Below are 20318 nucleotides of genomic sequence, written 5' to 3' on the forward strand. Positions count from 1 at the left end.
AATAAAAAAAAAAAATTAAAAAAAAAACCCATTCTGATCAACCCAGCCAAAAGCCCACTGATCGGCGGCTTAGGAGTTCAACGAAGTGGGTCAGTTGGTGGCTCGATGATGTCGAGCTTCGCTGGGCGGTGATGGTGAGTTAGGCCGGTGGATAGAGAGGTGAGAGTTTGAGAGAGTGAGCCTGAGAGAGTTTGAGAGAAGGTGAGACAGAGAGAGGTGAGAGCTTGACAGTGAGTCTAAGAGGGAGAATAAAAGAATATAAAAAATAAAAATAAGCAAATATTATGTTAATCCGGCTGAGAGTAATTTTTTTTATTATTTTTTTATAGCTCTTAGCTACAGTGCACAACCATATATAGATGTGCACTGTAGCAATGAAGGTAAAAAATTTACCTTTTAACTCCACTAATGTAATATGGATTTTTGTGTTTTGGTGAAACTAAAATAGCTATATAGCTATTTAGCTTCACTGTTGTGAGTGCTCTAACAGATTTTGATTTAGCATTGAAATATAATATAAAGTTAAAGTACACCATTTTATTTAAAAACTTAAAGTTTACAAGATTGGATCAAATTATATTACAATAATCACACACTATTTTCATTATCATTTAATGTAAATTTTTACTAACACATATTTACTCAACACATTATATACATAAAAAAGTTTCAGAATAATCCTAATAGAAAAATAAGAATTAAAATTAAATAAATTAAATAAATAAATAACAATTAAAAATGAAGAAGGAAGTTTATATAAATAAAAAGGTAAATTGCAAATTGCACCTCTAAAGTTTGGGAGTGTTTGGATTTTACACCTTGAAGTTTTAGAATTTGAATTTTACCCCCTGAAGTTTAGGGTGTTTGGATTTTATACCCTAAAGTTTCAAAATTTGGATTTTACCTTCTAAAGTTTACTAGTGCTTGGATTTTACACTCCCAAATTATGAAACTTTAGGGTGTAAAATCCAAACACCCCAAAACTTTAAGGAATAAAATCCAAACACCCCTAAAATATGAGGTAAAATCCAAATTCTGAAATATCAGGGTATAAAATCTAAACACTCTCAAACGTTAGGGAGTAAAATCCAAATTCTGAAACTTCAAGGTGTAAAATCCAATCAACCCCAAACTTTAGGAGTGTAATTTGCAATTTAACCTTAAAAAAAAATAAATAAATAAAAATTGGAGATGAAAGCAAGAGCAAACAAATTTTCTAATGGCTTTATGTGAGCTTTGTACTCTTTAAAGAGTTTTGATAGTATCGCAAAATCTAATGATAATTTTTATTTTTTACCATAAATTTTACCTAAATAATTTTTTTTTTTTCTTCTTTCTTCAATTCTCATACGCAGTATGCCCACCACATCTGAAAAAAAAAGGAAATTTAAACAGCTTCATATTCATAGCTGGCTACCGTGAAACTACTCTGTTTCTAAAAAAGAAGAAGTAATGGGAAAAGGCAACTGAGACTGGGAAAAGGCATTTGACTGAAAACAGGGGATGTGAAATTGTGAACACAAACACACGGAGAAAGAAAGAACAGAGTACAATCCTTTATTAAACAGCCTATAAATATCAATTGGATCCGGCTTTGTTTCAAGTGGGTTTCGAGCATTACAATCACAGTTGGTCTTCTCTAATTTCAATTTCCAAATATGTAAGTGTCATTTTTCACACTTATTCATCCCTTTTATTTCTTCCCTTTCAATTTTTTTTTTTCTTGAAATGAAAAATCCATATCAACTTGTTTTCTTCTTCCTAATTGCCGTGAAGCAAGAGTTTCAACTTTTGTTTGTTTCAAGGTTTGAACCTCGAGTTGGTTTTCTCATTACCAACGAAATGAATGAATAAAGCTTCAAACAAAAGTTTGCTTTCTAAGATTAGAGTTTTTATAAGAGTGCTTAAATTCCGTAGTCTTTTTTTAAAAAAAGAAAATCTATTAAATTATCTTTGTCTCATTTCCTATAGTTAAATAATTTTCAGTCGTCCCTTCTTTGGAAAAACAGATACAAAAGAAAAAAAGAAAAAGAAAAACAGGAGTCGTTGGATTGTCTGAAACCGGAGTGTTTTCAGGAGGTTTTGGAGACCATCGCTGCTGTAATTCCTTCTCACAAATGGGTAAGTTCTCACTTTTAAGTTTTAACACACAAACACAATCATCTCTATTTATTATTACCGTTTCACTCCCTGTCTGAAACTAAAATCCCACTTCACATCGTTTTCTTCTTCCCTTATTTAATTATTTAATTTTATTTATTTTTAATTGGTTGTACTTTTTTTCATCTAAATTTCCAACAGCTACAATGAAGTGTAAAAGAGAGTCTTTGTCGTCACCATCTTCTTCTTCAACACGTCAATGGAAATACGATGTATTTCTTAGTTTCAGGGGTGAGGATACCCGTAATAATTTTACTGACCATCTATATGTTGCTTTGCAACGAAAGCATATGTTGGCAAGAATCACTATGTTTCTTGGTCAGTTGAGATATGGGCTTTTGGGTTATAGAGATAGTTTCCTTTGGGTTGTGTGGTCAAGTAATTGAGTGAGAAAACTGTTGAACGCTGGGCTTTGTGCCCACAAAAAAGAAAAGAAAAGAAAGTATCTTGTAATCAGTTTTACCTAGAGTTCTCTCATAAATTTGGATCTTCATGTGCTGGTGCAGTCCTCGCAGGCCCGGCAGGTGTGGTCTCATACATCATCATGGAACTTGTGCAATTAATGAGAAAATTTCACAAAATATTTTTTTATCAAAGCAAAAAATTTAATAATTATGTAATTATTAATAACACTTATTTATGATTCTGTTCATATATGAAGTATGAAACTATATAATATTATATAAAGAAAATTAATATTTCTATCAAAAAAAGAAAAGAAAAAGAAAAATCATGATTGTAAGATTAATTAGGTTTAATATAGAATAAAATTTATGATTCATTAAAATATGTAATAGAAATTAATGACATGTAAAATATTCTACTAGCTTTTAAGGCAATATATGATTTTTTTTAGAGCAGTTTCAATTATGACGTCCGTTAACTCGAAAAGTCATGTTATTATATTATTATTATTTATTATAAATCTCTAAATAATATATAGGCTCACATACATTTTCTTTAATATTGAGAAACCACACATATAGGCTCACAACTACATGAAATGAGATTTAAAAAAAAAAACAGTAATTATATAAGCCTTTAAAAGTTAACATAATTTTTTAGTGATGTTTGTGGTGTGCTTTTGTGTTAGAACTTCATCCTATCTCCCTTCTATGTATATTTGTTTTTTTTTTTAAAAAAAAAAGAAGCTTTATCCTACATTGCCTAAGAAAGTGTGTTGTGTGTAGAACAATTTGACCCTATCTTTTAAAGCTTACCATTGCTTTAAAGTGAATTTTATCGTATTTCTATGTTTGTGTGTGTTTTCAAAAATAATTATTGGTACATTATTACATTTTATTCTCAATTAATTAATTGGTAAACCATTCACAATTTTCTTTTTCTCAAAAAAGAAAAAAAGAAAAAAGAAAAGTATAATGACTTATACGTGAAAGGCAATTTTAAGTTAATAGGCATTTCCGGGTAGAACTCTTATGAAGAGGAAGGTTGGTTGTGTGGGACTTCGCTGTACAGAAGCAGCAACCTTTGGTGTGCTGCCAACAACAGCAAAATCATTACGCAATGCAACTGCATCGTCCTAGAATGCTAGTTAGTTAGTTAGTTGGATGATTGCTTAAGCATTAGCCAATAGGATTTAGACACTTGTCAAGTATCTAGAAGGCTGCCGATGTCAAATTTGTACCAGATTGTAGTTACTTTGTGATTAGTTTTGAATGCAATTACATAGATTGGCCTAGTACTATTTTCAAGAGATGGATTTCTCTTAAGAAGGTTTTGTCACACCTTGTTCCCTGTTCTAAGCAACTCAAATTTCCCTTAATCAATTCTAAGCCTAAACAGCAGTCCCCTTAGAATCCCTGCCACTACTGCTTGGTCACTTTGGAACCAAAAAAACAAATGCCGTTTCAATGAACCAACTATTCCTCTGAATTTTGTGGCTGAAAATGCAGGTAATTATCTCTCAGACTTCAAACGTTTTAATGGGACACCAGCCAAATTAGCTTGGCTTGCTAAACCTGCCTGGAGACCGCCTACAGCTGGTTTGGTAAATGCTAATTTTGATGGGGGCTTTCTTTGAAGATTCGGGTGAAGCTGGGATTGGGGTTGTAATCTGAAACTCCCTTGGCGAGATAATGGCTTTTCTCTGAAAAAAATCCCTAAACCCTCATCAATGATTACCTTTGAAGCCTTGGCACCTAGGCATGCAATTCAGTTTACAAAAGAGCTTGGTTTCACCGAGGCCACACTAGAAGGCGACTCAGAAATTGTCATCAATGCTATCCGTAAAGGTAATATATATCACACGGCTTTTGGTCATCTCATCAAAGACATTCTGTCTTCAACAAATTAGCTTCAGAGTTTTTCGTTCTCTCATACTTATAGACAAGGTTATGTTGTAACTCATGCTTTGGCAATGAGAGCTTTAGTTTCTTTTTATTTATTAGTTTGGATGGAGTCTATTTCACCAGACATTGAAAACATTGTATTGGCTGATATTCCAGCCGGTTGATTTGAATTCAATATGTTTCTATTTCTCCAAAACTAAATTTAATATTCTTTTTTTTTTTTTTTATAATTTATTTCGGGAGGGGCAAGTATGGTTATTTTCTTGACTTCCTGTAGTTGCCAAATGTTGCGGAACATCCCATATTTGTTCTGTATATCATGACATCTGGGGGGGATGCGTTTCAGGTGCAAACATGACAGTTGCATGCATAAGATGATAGGAACTTATGGAGAATGTGAGTGGGAATATGCTGCTGAGGCCAAATTAATGGTCACAGTTGGACCAAACTACGAGATAGCCTAAAATTTGGGCATATAAAATCTAAGCCGTATCATGTTGAACACAACAGGTCAAAAGGAGTTAAGAGCTAATAGCAATAGTAGTGGTTGAAATTGTTTGAATCAGACTAGAAAATCTGAATAGGCACTGTTTGTTTCGGAAGGAATTAAGGTAGGAAATGGAAGGGAAGTGGGAGGTGTTTGTGAAAGAGCTAAAGATGGTGAGCTTTTTATCAGTACCAATGGTAGCTGTCTCAGTCTTGCAGTATAGCCTGCCGTTCGTTACCTGATGATGGTGGGACACCTTGATGAACTCTCTCTTTCCGGGGTCTCTGTCGTCTTTTCTTTCACCATAGTAACTGGCTACAGTCTCATTGTAAAGTCCTTTTGTCTCCTTTGTCCTCCTCTAGATAAATTTCATGCATGCATTATAGCTGAAAAAACTGAAAACCCTGCTTTTTAATCAGCGTAGAATAGAAGACACACCTGACACCTATAGATTTACCAATCACTAATGAAATATATATCAATAGTAAAGCTGCAAAAAAATTTCAGCTTAATTGATAATTTGGCTATCTGAATAACTTTGGCCTGGTTTAAACTCGACCACCTTTGTGCTTGAAGTCGTTTGACAAGCCCAAAAAAATCCAGTTTTTTGGGATTATTTTGAGAGGTTGTGCACACACCAAAAAAATATAATAAAATAATCCCCAATTTTTATTCTTGTATTACTTTCAACAAATAAGCAATCAGCAAAGAGTATCCTAATGCACTAGTTTTTTTTTTTTTTTTTTGGGGTGTGTTGGTAGAGCTCAAGATTCTTCACAATCCTAAATCAACTTGATTGACTTGCGTAAAACTAACAGCCTAATATCTGTTTATTTACTTATATAAATTAGTAAATCAAAAGCATAATTCTTTGTCAAATGTATATCCAAACCATATTTATTGTTGTTGTTTTTGTCTGCTAGTTTGAGAATCTGATATGTCTGATTAAGGAATTTAATTCAATCATCACCATAAGTGAATTTTTGACTGCTAAGCAGTGTGGGTTGGCAGGTGCATTAGAGACTTTATGCGGACAAGCCTATGGGGCAGAGCAATAGAAAAAACTAGGAATTTATACTTACGCCGCCATCATCTCTCTTATTCTGGCTTGTATCCCAATATCTATCCTATGGATGTTCACAGACAAATTACTAATACTCATAGGCCAAGATCCAACAATCTCACATATAGCTCACAAATACTGCGTATGCCTCATCCCTAACCTGTTTGCATACGCTATACTTCAACCACTAGTTCGCTATTACCAGACTCAGAGCCTGATCCTTCCATTGCTCTTTAGTTCATTTGCAGCTCTATGTTTCCATATACCTTTTTGTTGGACTCTAGTTTTTAAATTAAAGTTAGGAAGTAGTGCGGCTACATTAGCCTCTGCTTCATCATATTTGTTGGATGTGCTCATGCTTGGGGTATACATGAAGTACTCTTCTGCTTGTGAGAAAACTCGTGCCATATTCTCAAAGGATGTCTTCTTCAGCATGAGGGAGTTCTTTCGTTTTGCTGTTCCTTCAGCTGGAATGGTTTGGTAATTTTCTGTTTTGTTCTTTCTTTCAAGAAATTTTTAGTCTTCATTTTTTGGCTACATGTATCAAGTCTCTTAGCATTTTGTTGCTTGTCAATCATAATAGTCTTGAATGGTGGTCGTTTGAGGGACTTATTTTGCTTTCTGGGCTTTCACCAAATCCAGAATTGGAGACTTCAGTGCTTTCGCTATGGTATGTATCTTTTCCATATTTACTGTACGAGATTTACAATAAAATGCTTCTATTCACTGCATGCTGCCTTACAATTACTAATTTGCAGTACTACATACCATATGGATTTGCGGCAACAGCAAGGTTTGCTCTTAAATTTGTTTCCTTACGCCTAAACTTGTCTAAGCATGTTATACAATTGTTTTGAAAAAGAATGCATAAAACACTTTGTAGCACTCGGGTTTCAAATGAGTTGGGAGCTGGGAATGCACAAGTAGCTAAAATGACTGTTTAAGGCCATAATGGTTCTTGTAGTGGCAGAGATGGTTATTGTAGCTATGATTCTCTCCCTCTGCCATCGTGTTTTGGGCTATGCCTTTAGCAGTAAGAAGGAAATTGTAGATCGTATTGCAGATATGGGTTCTTTGCTTTGTCTCTCAATAATCATGGATGGCTTACAAGCAGTACTTTCAGGTAACTTTCTCACATTTCTCTCATGTAATGGGCTTTGATTTGGAGCTAAATTTTTGAAAGTTATAACTTCTTAATTCTTATCAATTCAAGTGAATACTGTAGCTATACTATCAAATACACATTAGTTCATTATTCATTTAGAATATTTTCTTTGCAATTAAAAAGTTAACTAATGGTGTGGAAATATTTAAACGAGTTTACTCTTGGAAGTAAATTTCTTTCTGGATTAAAAAATAGCATTACGTCCTTAACAGGAAATGTCTAGTTAGTAGTTATGCCATAGTCATAACCATCGTAATCATAGTGTATATTTCATCAAAATAGATCAGCATAAGATGCCAATGTAGTACTGATTCTTTCTTGTTATATTGCTTGCCATTAAATCACAAAGTTTGTTTGTGCTATATATGCATCAGGGGTTGCTAGAGGAAGTGGCTGGTAGGATATAGGAGCCTAAGTAAATCTTGGGGCATATTATCTGGTTGGGTTCCAGTAGGTGTTGTTTTGGCCTTATTGTTGTACACTTGAAAGGAAAGGGTCTTTGGATCGGAATGGTGACAGGGTCTACTGTACAAGCATTTCTACTAGCTCTTAAAACAAATTTCACAAATTGGGAAAAACAGGTTATTCATACAAAAAAAAAAAAAAAAAAAATTTATTCCTTTCTATATATTTGTTTTTATTATTACGCCTTTCTACAACTAAAGTAGTTCATGTTCAAATTGATCATATAGTATGAAAATTGAGAACCTTATAACAATTTGTGACTGAAATAATTGGTGTCCAATTGAGTTGGATGGACAGAATATTAGACTAAACCATTTTCAATGCTTAGTCGTATTTATGTTGATGTTTCAGGCATCAAAAGCAAGAGAGAGGATATTTGATGGAGATATTTAGTCCAGACTTCAGAGTTTATTGAGTTGGATGCACAAGATTTTTTATTTGTAAGATGTCCCCAAGGAGTCTAGTTCGGCTACTACTAATTTTTATCCAAAGTATGAAAGGAAAAACACAAAAATATCACCATTCCATTTCTCACAACTTGAAAGAAGAAAAACGGGAACTCTTCCCAATGATTTGGTTGTGGAAGATTTTACAGTTTTAAGATTTAAACCTCTTTTTGTAAGAGTGAAGATAGAATTACTACAACTTTTTGTTACATATATGTATCCATAATTGTGTGTGTGTGTATATCTATAAAATCAAATGCATACAAAAATGCAAGTCATAAGTAATGACAATATATTCAACCGAAGGAATTGTTCACTCTTATGTGTCCTCCCATAAGAATGAATAATATCTTATACTCAACTTGAAACATTAGAGGAGCACTGAGTTTGGCTAAGCAAGCCTACTGCACTAAGTCCTTAACCATGGCAAGGGGAAGCACCATACAGTGATTCGATGTAATTTTTCATTATTCTATTCAATAAAATTTCTACCTCTATTTGGGAAAAAAAAAAATCATGCTTGTTAGAATTATGGTGAGATCCCTTATGAATGGGAGAAAATTGAGCACTATGTCATAGGTACCTAATAATTTTCTCAATAAGGAAGGTAAAAATAAAATAAACCATATAGGGTACATCTTTCTAGAAGAAGGAAAAAAAAAAAAAATTCCCAAGTTCAAACAAGGAGACTAAGAATGAAACTTCTAAGTAAAGGAATTTGCTTTAGATCCAATGCTGGATTTTTTGGGATTTGGATACTAGTCAAATAATTGTCACGTATTCACATCTAAATGAAATTTCAATTATAAGTTCCATTGTTGGTTACCACAAAAATTAGCTAGTCTCTTTTAGTTATTTATTTATTTATAATTTTAGAGAAAGTAAAAAAGATAAAGGAAAGAATTAAGAAAGTGAGGGAATCATTATCAATGAATTAAGTTTCATGTAGCAGTAGCCACCAAGTTCGACCCTTCTGCCACACTAAACAAAAAACAAAGGAAAATAGGCATTCAAGAGTTAAGACTAAGAGAGCGTTTGGATTCGGCTGAAAAAAACTGCGTTTGCGTTTTGTCTGCATTTTTTTTTTTTTTTTTTTTTCACGCGTTTTGGAGCGTTTTGGGTGTTGCGGCTACTGTTCAATGAACAGTAGCCGCAAACTTTGACTTTTCAAATTTTTTTGGACCAATCACAGCACATCATGTACTGTTCACAGACCCACAAATTTCACTTTTCAGCAACTTTTTCATTAAAAATGGGTCTCACGATACTATTCACACATTTAAAAATTATTTCACTACAATGTTTTTCAGTTTTCAGTTTCAGTTTTCAGTTTTCAGCTGTATCCATTCCTTTATTAAACAGGCAATTAACAATTATCTGATAATATTACATGCACGAAATATTTTTTGAATATCAAATGACAAATAAATATCAACAAGAGATGAAGAAGGAAGCAGAAGTAGACACATTTTTGAACGGCTTTTTGATGTGACTTTTAAAAGTTTTGAAAGTATCAAGTATTGGACAAAATTTAATGATAATTTTTATATTTTACCTTAAATTTTAGCCTAATAAAAATGTTTTTTTTTCTTCTTCTTCAATTCTCTGAACTAAGAAACTAGGGAGGAAACTTCATTATTAATGGAAATATCTCATACGTGGTAAACTCCACTGCATCTGAAAATGTCTGTTTTACTTTTACACACTTATTCACACACTCACCATTTTTGCATAGAAAGTCACAATTTTCAACTATTTCAAGTTACAATTTTGGTTCAAAAAATTAAATGTGTATAATTTGTATAGCGGAGCTTCGTAGTCATAGCCGATAGCCGGTTACCACGAAACTACCCTGTCCACCATCATCGATTTAAAACAGAAAAAGCAATAAAGGAAAGAGGAAAAGTGGGGGATTGGTAATCAATAGCTGGTGCCACGCAAAAGCTGTAAAAAAAGTAATGGGGAAAGGAATAAATTTCCTTGAGGGTGGCCCAGGAAAAGTTGTTGACTTGACCGAGAAAGTGGGGAATCATTAGAGCATTTGTATCAAAGAGGGTATAAATGCTATAATCCTATTTTAGCATCTAAAGCACTAAAATGCAAGCAACAACAAACATGTCATTTTAAAAAAAAAAATAGCAACTGAGCTTCAGTTAACTTTCATCTTTTAAAAAATATAATATTATTTTAATACCTGTGGTGGAGGAGGTAGTTTGTGTGGTTGTTTTTTATTATTTTAATGAGTAGTTTATATTATTTTAAACAAAATGGTAAAAAAAAAGATGTTTTAATATTTGATGTATTTTAGAATGAGATGATATAATAGATAAAATAAATTTTTAAGGTATTAAATGTTAAAAATTTTAAAATATTGATGTAAATGCTCTCAACGGATTGACTTTCTTGTAGCAATAGCCAGCAAGTTCGAACAGCTTTTCTACTAACTATATAAAAAGAGGCAAGGCCCCTACAGTGTCTCTTTTGGTTTATTGAGTCCTTTTTTTTTTTCTTTTTTTTTTTCAAGTTTTGAACAATTGCTATAGTGCTACTTTGGTTTGTTCAAGTGGCACGGTAGCTACAATGTTTTTTTAAAAATTTTTTTTTTTCAGTTTTTCATTTATACTTTTTTTCTTTTAAATATTTATAAGAACCCGTATATATATTGTTATACTGACATAATAAATTTTATAATATTTTCACAATTATCAAGATGTCAATTTCTTATAAGTCAAAATAAAATAATAAAATATGAAACTGTAACCAATCACAACTGAAAATAAATATTTTGTGAAAATGTTGTGACACTTGTTGGGTGAATGGGTATAAGCTACGGTGCTTTTGGTTTGTTCAATATGTACTGTTCATTTTTTTTTTCCAGTCATCGATTTGTACTCTTTTTTCTATATATAAAAAGAGTGAATAGGCTCATAAATAGTGTTATGAATATTATTTTTGGTTTAGTGACTTGCCTTTCTCCCCCCTTTTTTTTCTTCAAGTTCACCAACTTGGTTTGAGTTTTTTTTTTTTTTTTTTTTTTTTAAGGATCTTTATATGTTTGCTTTGTACTTATAATGGAAGCTTACATTATATACACACAAAAAGTAGCAAATATTATATACATTTAATAAGCTCATAAATAGTGTTATGAATAGTATTTTTGGTTTAGTGAGTTGCCTCTTTCCTTTTCTCTTTTTTTTTTAAATTTTTTTTTTCCTTCAAGTTCACCAACTTGGTTTAAGCTTGTTTTTTTTTCTTTTAAAGGATCATTATATGTTTACTTTCTACTTGTAATGTAAGCTTACATTGCATACACACAAAAAGTAGTCAATATTATATACATTTGCAAAAAAAAAAATTGTACAAATTTTGCAAATGTGTACAACATTTGCCAATTTTTATGTGTTTTTATAATATAAATTTACATTGTAAATGTATATTTCTATATATATATATATATATATATATATATAAAGAGTGAATGAGAAAAGTTACAGTAATTTAGCTACAATAGTTTTTGATTTGTTCAACTTTCACTGTTTTGATGGCTGCTTTTTTTTTTTTTTTTGTTTTTTTGTTTTTTTGTTTTTTTTTTTTTTTGTGAATGCATAAAGTTGTAATATATTTGCTATATTATTTTTGGTTTTTCCAATTTACGGTATTTCACATTATAATAAAATATTAACATCACAAATTGGCACAATATTTTCACAATTGTTAAGGTGTTAATTCAATATAGGTTAAAATAAAATAATAAAATATCATATTAGAACCAGTTACAACTAAAAATAAAAGTGTAAGGACACGATTTTTAACGACCCAAAGATGACGTTGGTCTCGTATATAAAAAGACCCGAACAATATGATTTGTAGAGAGTGAGTTTGAAAGGCTGGACCTTGGTCGTTGGACGGCGGTTTAGTTATGATTTTCATAGGAACTCATACAAAAGTGGGTTTGGCCGGAATAGCCAGGCTTTACATCGATATAACTTGAAGGGTTTGGTTCCTCGGATTTAGTCCGAGGAGCATTATACTCTTTCTCCCTTTTTTTGTAGGGTTCTTCCTTTCTCTTGTCTCAACTCTCTTTCCCTTTTATACTAGTATTTCCTTCCCGTTCTTCACCTACGTGTCCGTTTTTCCTTGTTTGGGGTAGTTACTCGTCTTATCAATCCATACGTCATAGTGGTTGGGAAAAGCTGGATAGCATGGTATGAGTATGGGCTTGTCAAGCGCTGGGCTCCGCATTATGGTGTTGGCAGCTTTCTCCCTTGTACTACTCTTGTACTGAATTTGTCCTTTTCTTCAGGCGTTTTTATGAGATGTTGGACGTGAGGTCGTCCTCGGCCACATCCTTGGGCCTTCAAGGAGCTTTCATTGAGCGTCCTCAGCAGCAGGGCTTATCGGACTGGGCTTTGGGCCCTTAACACCAAGTGGGCTGGGACCTCAGATTTCGGGCCCCACAAAAAGTATTGTGAAAAAAAAAAGTGCTATATCCACAATTTTATTGTGTAATGTCTAAATTACTCCCGCTAAATTTTAACATCCTAAAAATTTTCTTTACGTATTTTGAGTTTTAAATGATAAAAATTCTTAGAAAGTTAGAATGATGATGTTAGGTGTTTTATTTGTTATCTAAAGAATGTTGATTTTTTAGGATTAAATTTTCAAAACTTATAATTTATCTAATGAAAAATTCAATCACACATGCCTTTTGTTATCTTTTTTTATTTTAAATTTTTTAGCAAAACTCAATTGTTTATTGTTGGAAGATGATGATATTCGTTATCATTCTTAGAAGTTTTTAGAGAGTAGATATATTATCTTTAGCAAGTAGGTACTAAAAACCTATTATAATTAAATAAATATTTATATGTTAAATAGTTACTCTAACTTTGTGGTTGATCAAAATTCTTGAGTGAATGAGATTAACTTTTTACGACATAATTATCAAAATTCTTAAAATTAATGTCTCTTTTAATTAATGTAAATTTCTATATATTTTAAAAATTAAATAATTCATATTTTTATTTTGTGATATGAATAAAATCTAAAATTAACCTTAATTATCAAATTTTTTTTTTTCACGCAAGCACGCGCTTTTTACGTTGTTTAAAGAAATTTATTAAGCAGAGCTTCCTTAGTCATAGCTGAAAGCTGGTTACCACGTCCTCCACCATCGATTTAAGTACCATGTCCTCCACCATCGATTTAAAAAAGAAAAAGAAAATGCAACAAAAGGAAAGGAGTAAAAGTAGGGGAAATAAATAACTCGTGACACGCAAAAGCTCTGAAAAAAGTAATGGGAAAAGGAATAAATTTCCTTGAGGGTGGCCCAGGAAAAGTTGTTGAGTGTTGACTTGACTGAGAACAGTTGCAGGGGATTTGAAATTGTGAACACACACATAAAAAGAAAGAACAAACTACAATCAATTATTTAACAGGCGAGTTTTAGAAAAAGTATATTAGTATATAATTAAAATTTTTAAGGATAAATGATAATTTTTTATTTAGTAAAAAAATTAAAATGAAAATTAATCCAATCTACTTCTAATATTGGAGTTAATGTCTCTTTTGATTAATGTAAGTCTCTATATACTTTAAAAATAAAATGATTCATATCTTTATTTTATGATATGAACAAAATCTAAAATTGACCTTAATTACCCTTTTTTTTTTCACGCAAGCACGTGCTTTTTACATTGTTTAAAGAAATTTATTAAGCAGAGCTTCGTTAGTCATAACTTAAAGTTTTTTACCACTAAGGTTTTGTTTGTGAGTTCATAAGGGAAGGGAATAGAATGTAATGAAATGATCATAAGGGAATGGAAAAGAATGGAATGTATTTAAGTAAGGGAAAAGAATGGAATGGAATGAAGTAACCTTGATTGGATGTTTTAAAATTGAGGAATAAAAATGAACGAAAATGAATAGAATGTAAGTAATCTTGTTTGGGAGTAACATAGAGGGAATGAAATTGAATCATTTTATAATAATATTACTATTAGACCCATATTTTAAAATAAATGGTTGAATATATAAGGGTATTTGGGGAGTTTTAGTAAAAAAATTATTAAATCTAATTTCATTCCCTCCTATTCCTCATAATTTCGAGAGGAATGAAAATGTGAGGTTTTAAGGGAATACAGAGTAATGAGTGTTCCCTCCTACCCATCCTATTCTCTTCTACTTAAACCCCCAACTAAGAGAATGAATTTTTCATTCCCTCTATTAAAACTCTCAAACAAGGGAAATGAAGAATATTATAAAATTATTGAATCCATTCCCTTCATTAAAAATTCTAAACAAAGGAAGGAAAAAATATTATAAAATTATTTTTTTCATTACTTTCTATTTCATTTCATTCCCTCCTTCCAAACGAGACCTAAAATACCATGTCCTCCACCATTGATTAAAAAAAGAAAAAGAAAATGCATCAAAAGGAAAGGAGTAAAAGTAGGGGAAATCAATAACTCGTGACACGCAAAAGCCCTGAAAAAAGTAATGGGAAAAGGAATAAATTTCCTTGAGGGTGGCACAGGAAAAGTTGTTGAGTGTTGTCTTGACTGAGAACAGTTGCAGGGGATATGAAATTGTGAACACAAACAGAAAAAAAAAAAGAACAAACTACAATCAATTATTTAACAGGCGAGTTTTAGAAAAAGTATATTAGTATATAATTAAAATTTTTAAGGTTAAATGATAATTTTTTATTTAGTAAAAAAAATTAAAATGAAAAATAATTCAATCTACTTTTAATATTGGAGTTAATATCTCTTTTGATTAATGTAAATCTCTATATACTTTAAAAATTAAATGATCCATATCTTTATTTTATGATATGAACAAAATCTAAAATTGACCTTAATTATTATTTTTTTTTTATTATTATTATGCAAGCACGTGCTTTTTACGTTGTTTAAAGAAATTTATTAAGCAGAGCTTCGTTAGTCATAGCTGAAAGCTGGTTACCGCTAAAGTACCGAGTCCTCCACCATCGATTTAAAAAAGAAAAAGAAAATGCAACAAAAGGAAAGGAGTAAAAGTAGGGGAAATCAATAACTCGTGACACGCAAAAGCTCTGAAAAAGTAATGGGAAAATGAATAAATTTCCTTGGGGGTGGCCCAGGAAAAGTTGTTGAGTGTTGACTTGACTGAGAACAATTGCAGGGGATATGAAATTGTGAACGCAAACAGAAAAAGAAAGAACAAACTACAATCAATTATTTAACAGGCGAGTTTTAGAAAAGTATATTAGTATATAATTAAAATTTTTAAGGCTAAATGATAATTTTTTATTTAGTAAAAAAATTAAAATGAAAATTAATCCAATCTGCTTCTGATATTGGGGTTATCTAAGCTATTAAGATTTTTTTTTTTTAAAAAAATATTCAATTTGCTCCCGATGCTCATAGGACAATTTACACCGCTAAAAAAAAAAAAAGTATGCTCTTCTAAGTCCTTGCTTCTTATCAATATCTTGTTTTAACCTCATATATTTCACATTGTGGCAATTATGTACGCAAAAGAATTTCTAGTAGCCAATATAGATAAATAATTGTTAGAAATGGAGAAGGAAACAAATTAGGTTATTTCAATTATATGCACGAAAGAGTAAATAAAAGTTTAACATGGAGAAGGAAGAGCTATAGAATTTTCAAATTGTATTAAATGATGTTTGTTTATGCTTATAGAGTAAATTGAATATTTAAAAAAAAAAATTGATAACGTCTGACAATTAACCCAAATCTCAAGATGGTTCAAGCAGTGACACTTTAATGAATGTGTTGTGCTCTCTACGATAACTCCATCAAGACTCCAATGGTTCTTGTGGTGTTGCTCTTACCATCACATGTTGTGAGGTCGATGACAATGAGTCAACAGTCCACACTAGAAACCTCCTTTTCTTACTAAAAAAGAAAAATGAGGTATACTTTGTACACCTCTAATAATAATAATAAAGCATCAGTACCCGGGTGTGTAATATAAACCCCCAAAAATTGTATTTTACAATCTGAACACTAAAATGCAAGTTTAATTCGGGCGGGTTCTTAATTTTTTTTTACAATCCTGCTGCAATACTCCTTTAAATTTAGAAACTTAGGGGTGTCCATGTTTGACCCAACCCGCGAACACGACATGAACCCAACACGGGTTTTTTCGGGTTAGGGTTGGGCCTTAATGGATTTGGGTCATAAATGGGTCAACCCGAAAGCGACACGATAAGAAACGTGTCATAAACAGGTCAACTCGTGTAATCCACAATAGACACGTTTGACACGCCAATTTATTTGTGTCAACCTGAAATGACCCACTTAACACAACTCGTTTAACTCGTATAACAAATAAATATTTATTTTATTTTAGATTTAATATCTTTTATATCCAACATATATTTTAAATTTAAAAAGCAAAGTGAGTAATTACAAAAATTTACAAGGGATATAATTAGAAATTGAAACTTTCAAATCCTAGAACTACTAATACCTTTTTTTTTTTTTTTTTGGCATAGAACTTGCACAAATAAAATTGGATGAGCTTGTGGAAGATGTTATGAATTTTGACATCAACAAAGAATCTATGGATGATAATCGTGGTCATAGTTAGGATTAGTCTACTGTTTGCTCAAATTCTTTCAATATTGATACTTAGCATCTGTCGAGTTCTAAGGATATTATATTTTTGTTGAACTATGTTATTTTATTTTTGTTAAACTTTGTTATTTTGAATTTGGGTTGAAGTGTATGCACTTCTTTTGGAGTGTAAAGAACTTATTTCTAGATGAATGTTATATTTTTGTTGAACTATATTATTTTGAATGTGGGTTGAAGACTTAAGGTATATGCACTGCTTTTTGGGATGTAAAAAAAAAAAAAAAAAAATTCTAGATGGATGTTATATTTAATATTATGCAGGTTGAAATGGGTTGTGTTACATTCGTGTCAACCCAACACGACTCGTTTATTAAGCGTGTCAAATGGGTTGGGTCAGGTCAACCCGCCTTATTAACAGGTCGGGTTAGGGTTGAAGGATCATGACACGATTATTAAATGGGTCGGGTTAAGGTTGAGTCATTTAGTCGAATACCCCTACCTCGACACGACACGAACCCGACATGCTAACCCGAATTGACACCCCTATAGAAACTACCGTAGCAAGGTTCTATACACCAAAAATATTTATTCACTCCCTCTTCTGAATCTCTTTTTTAATGTATTATATATTATTTTAAGGTGTAAATATATTATTTTATTAAATTAAGATATTACGTGTGTTACAAAATAGTATGGTATGATAAATAAAATAATGAGATATTTTATAGAAACCGGATCTAATACTCAAAAAGAAGCAAAGGGTATAAGCGTGGTAGATTGACTGAAAGACAAATGGCCAAAACTTCGTGGTTCCTCTGTTTTTTCTTTAATCGAATACTACCTTCATCTCCTTAATCCTTTTATACAATTTATTCTTCGTTTTCCCTGGAATATGCTTGTATATATTGTTTCATTTTGTTTGTTCTCTATTCTATTTTGAGATATCCCAAAATATTGTTATGTTTTTAAAAATAAAAGTCATTAATTTACTAATATTTCTATTATATCCTTATTTTATTAATAATTTAATTTTTTAATAAATTTATTTAAAGATAGTTTTAAAAATTTATATATTTTTAAAAGATAGACAAGACAATAAATAATATTCCCTCAAAAAACTTTACTTTTCAAACCGAACAAACACAAAGAGGACGTTTGGATAGCAATTAACCCGGTGTCTGCGTTTTCAAAGCGCGTTTTCTCCTTCTTTTTTTTTTTTTTGCCTACATTTGTTGACTTTGGGAGATAACATGAACAGTATATGTACTGTTCATGTACTGTGTATATACTGTTATGTATTAAAAAATACTAAAAATAGGTTCCACGGTACTATTTACATATTTAAAAATTATTTTGCTATATTCTTAAAAAAAAAAAAAATTATTTTGCTACAGTATTTTCAGTTTTTAGTTTTTAATTTCAGCAACAATAAATTCAATCCAAACAGACCCAAAGTGAATCGGATGGGATAATAAAATGAATTTGTCTCACTTGACTTAAACCAGAGGATGTGAATGCTCATTAATTTCTTTGACCAAGAAATCATACATGGTAGGAACTGTCGAACTGACTTTTCATGCACACATAAATACTCCTATCATTTATTTCTTCTCCTCGTCGCTCCCTTCTTGAAATAAAATATCTCCAACAAATCAATTTCTTCTGCCCTCATTAGTTTTCCTTTTATTTTGTTAGGGAGATAATGCTTTGGATAGCCTCTCATTAGTGGTAGCTTTAAGAATAATTTTTAGGGGATCATTCAAGTTCAAATTGAAGAAATTGACAAGTACCTCTTTATAAATAATCTTAATATTTTTATTTTTTATTTTTTATTTCATCTTGATCACTAAAATGATAAGATGAAATCTGTTCTCGTAACCTATAATTTAAAGAAAGATTTTTCAACTTAACACAAGTTCTTTTAGAAGATGAATCTTAACTAGGAGATGAATCTTGCGGTACTCGTGATTTACTTTTTAGAACAAATTTATGCATAATACCAGTCAGAAAATAAATGATAAACTATATGTTCATTATTCATATTGTTTCTTGATATAATGAATATATTAATTATTGTTGCTGAGATTAAATCTTAGAAATCATCTATTGTCTCTTACTATAATAAAATTATAAATTATTACTGTTAAGTGAATTTTAATTATTACTGCTTAGAATACTTTAATTATTTATTAATTTTTGTCTTTACTCTTTTTAATTCTTATATTTAACAATTTAACTCAACTTTGATAACTTATTGGTTTTTATAATTTATTAAAAATAATTTTTGTTGTGTCTTTTGCATTACTCTATTAAGAATTCAATAAGAAAATACAATCATTAAAAAAAAAAATTGTCTTCATTTAGAATATTTTCTTTGCAATTAAAAAATTAACTAGTGCTTCGGAAAGATTAAAACAAGTTTACTCTTGGAAGTAAATTTCTTTCTGGATTAAAAAATAGCCTTACATCCTTAACAGGAAATGTCTAGTTAGTAGTTATGCCATAGTCATAACCATCATAATCATATTGTGCATATTAATTTCATCAAAATAGATCAGCACAAGATGCCAATGCAGAAGTTGTGATTCTTTCTTGATATTGCTTGCCATTAACTCACAAAGTTATTTCGTGCTATGTATGCATCAGGGGTTGCTAGAGGAAGTGGGTGGCAGGATAAAGGAGCCTATGTAAATCTTGGGGCATATTATCTGTTTGTGGTTCCAGTCGGTGTTGTTTTGGCCTTCGTTGTACACTTGAAAGGAAGGGATCTTTGGACTACTGTACAAGCATTTCTACTTGCTCTTAAAACAAGTTTCACAAATTGGGAAAAACAGGTTGTTAGTACAAAAAAATTATTCCTTTCTATATATTTGTTTTTATTATTACACCTTTCTACAACTAAAGTTCATGTTCAACTGGATCATATAGGGTCTGTTTGGATTGAGTTTATTTTTGTTAAAATTGAAAACTGAAACTGAAAACACTGTAGCAAAATAATTTTTTAATGTGTGAATAGTGCCGTGGAACCTATTTTTAATGAAAAAATTGCTAAAAAGTAGAATTTGTGGGTTTGTAAACAGTGCATGGGTGCACTATTTACCGTAGAAAAGTCAACTATTGTGAGCTAAAAAAAAAAAAGAAGAAAAAGAAGAGAAAAACACATAACAAAAACGCAAACGCAAACGCCAAAATCATTTGAATCCAAATGGGTACATTTTATGAAAATTGAGAACCTTAAAACTGTTTGTGACTGAAATAATTGGAGTCCAATTGAGTTGAATGGACAAAATATTGGACTAAACCATTTTGAATGCTTAGTTGTATTTATCTCAATGTTTCAGGCATCAAAAGCAAGTGAGAGGATATTTGATGGAGATATTTAGTCCAGACTTCAAAGTTTATTGAGTTAAATAGACAAGATTTTTTATTGGGATAATTACACTTTACCTACCTGTGGTTTGCCTCTAATTCTATGTGCCTATTCGTGGTTCAAATTTTGACACTTTGCCCACCTGTGATTGTCACCGTTAATGTGCCATGTATCCACCTCTCCCTCCCCGTTACTCTAACACAGAAATATGTAAAAACTCAATCCCATCCAGATCAAAACACTCTCACTCAAATCTCAAACATGA

At 31.3% G+C, this 20318-nt stretch overlaps 1 long non-coding RNA gene and 1 pseudogene across 1 annotated transcript; both read left to right on the forward strand.

The window, feature by feature from the left end:
* The first annotated feature begins 1370 nt into the window (after nucleotides 1-1370).
* LOC115982690 lies at nucleotides 1371-2440 on the forward strand. Its single transcript, XR_004089704.1, has 3 exons — nucleotides 1371-1660; nucleotides 2010-2121; nucleotides 2302-2440. It is a non-coding gene; the product is annotated as an uncharacterized LOC115982690 (long non-coding RNA).
* Nucleotides 2441-5087: 2647 nt separating this feature from the next.
* Nucleotides 5088-20066, forward strand: LOC115979680 (annotated as a pseudogene).
* Nucleotides 20067-20318: the final 252 nt, after the last annotated feature.

This window comes from Quercus lobata, chromosome 3 (assembly GCF_001633185.2).
Source record: "Quercus lobata isolate SW786 chromosome 3, ValleyOak3.0 Primary Assembly, whole genome shotgun sequence".
Taxonomy (NCBI): domain Eukaryota; kingdom Viridiplantae; phylum Streptophyta; class Magnoliopsida; order Fagales; family Fagaceae; genus Quercus; species Quercus lobata.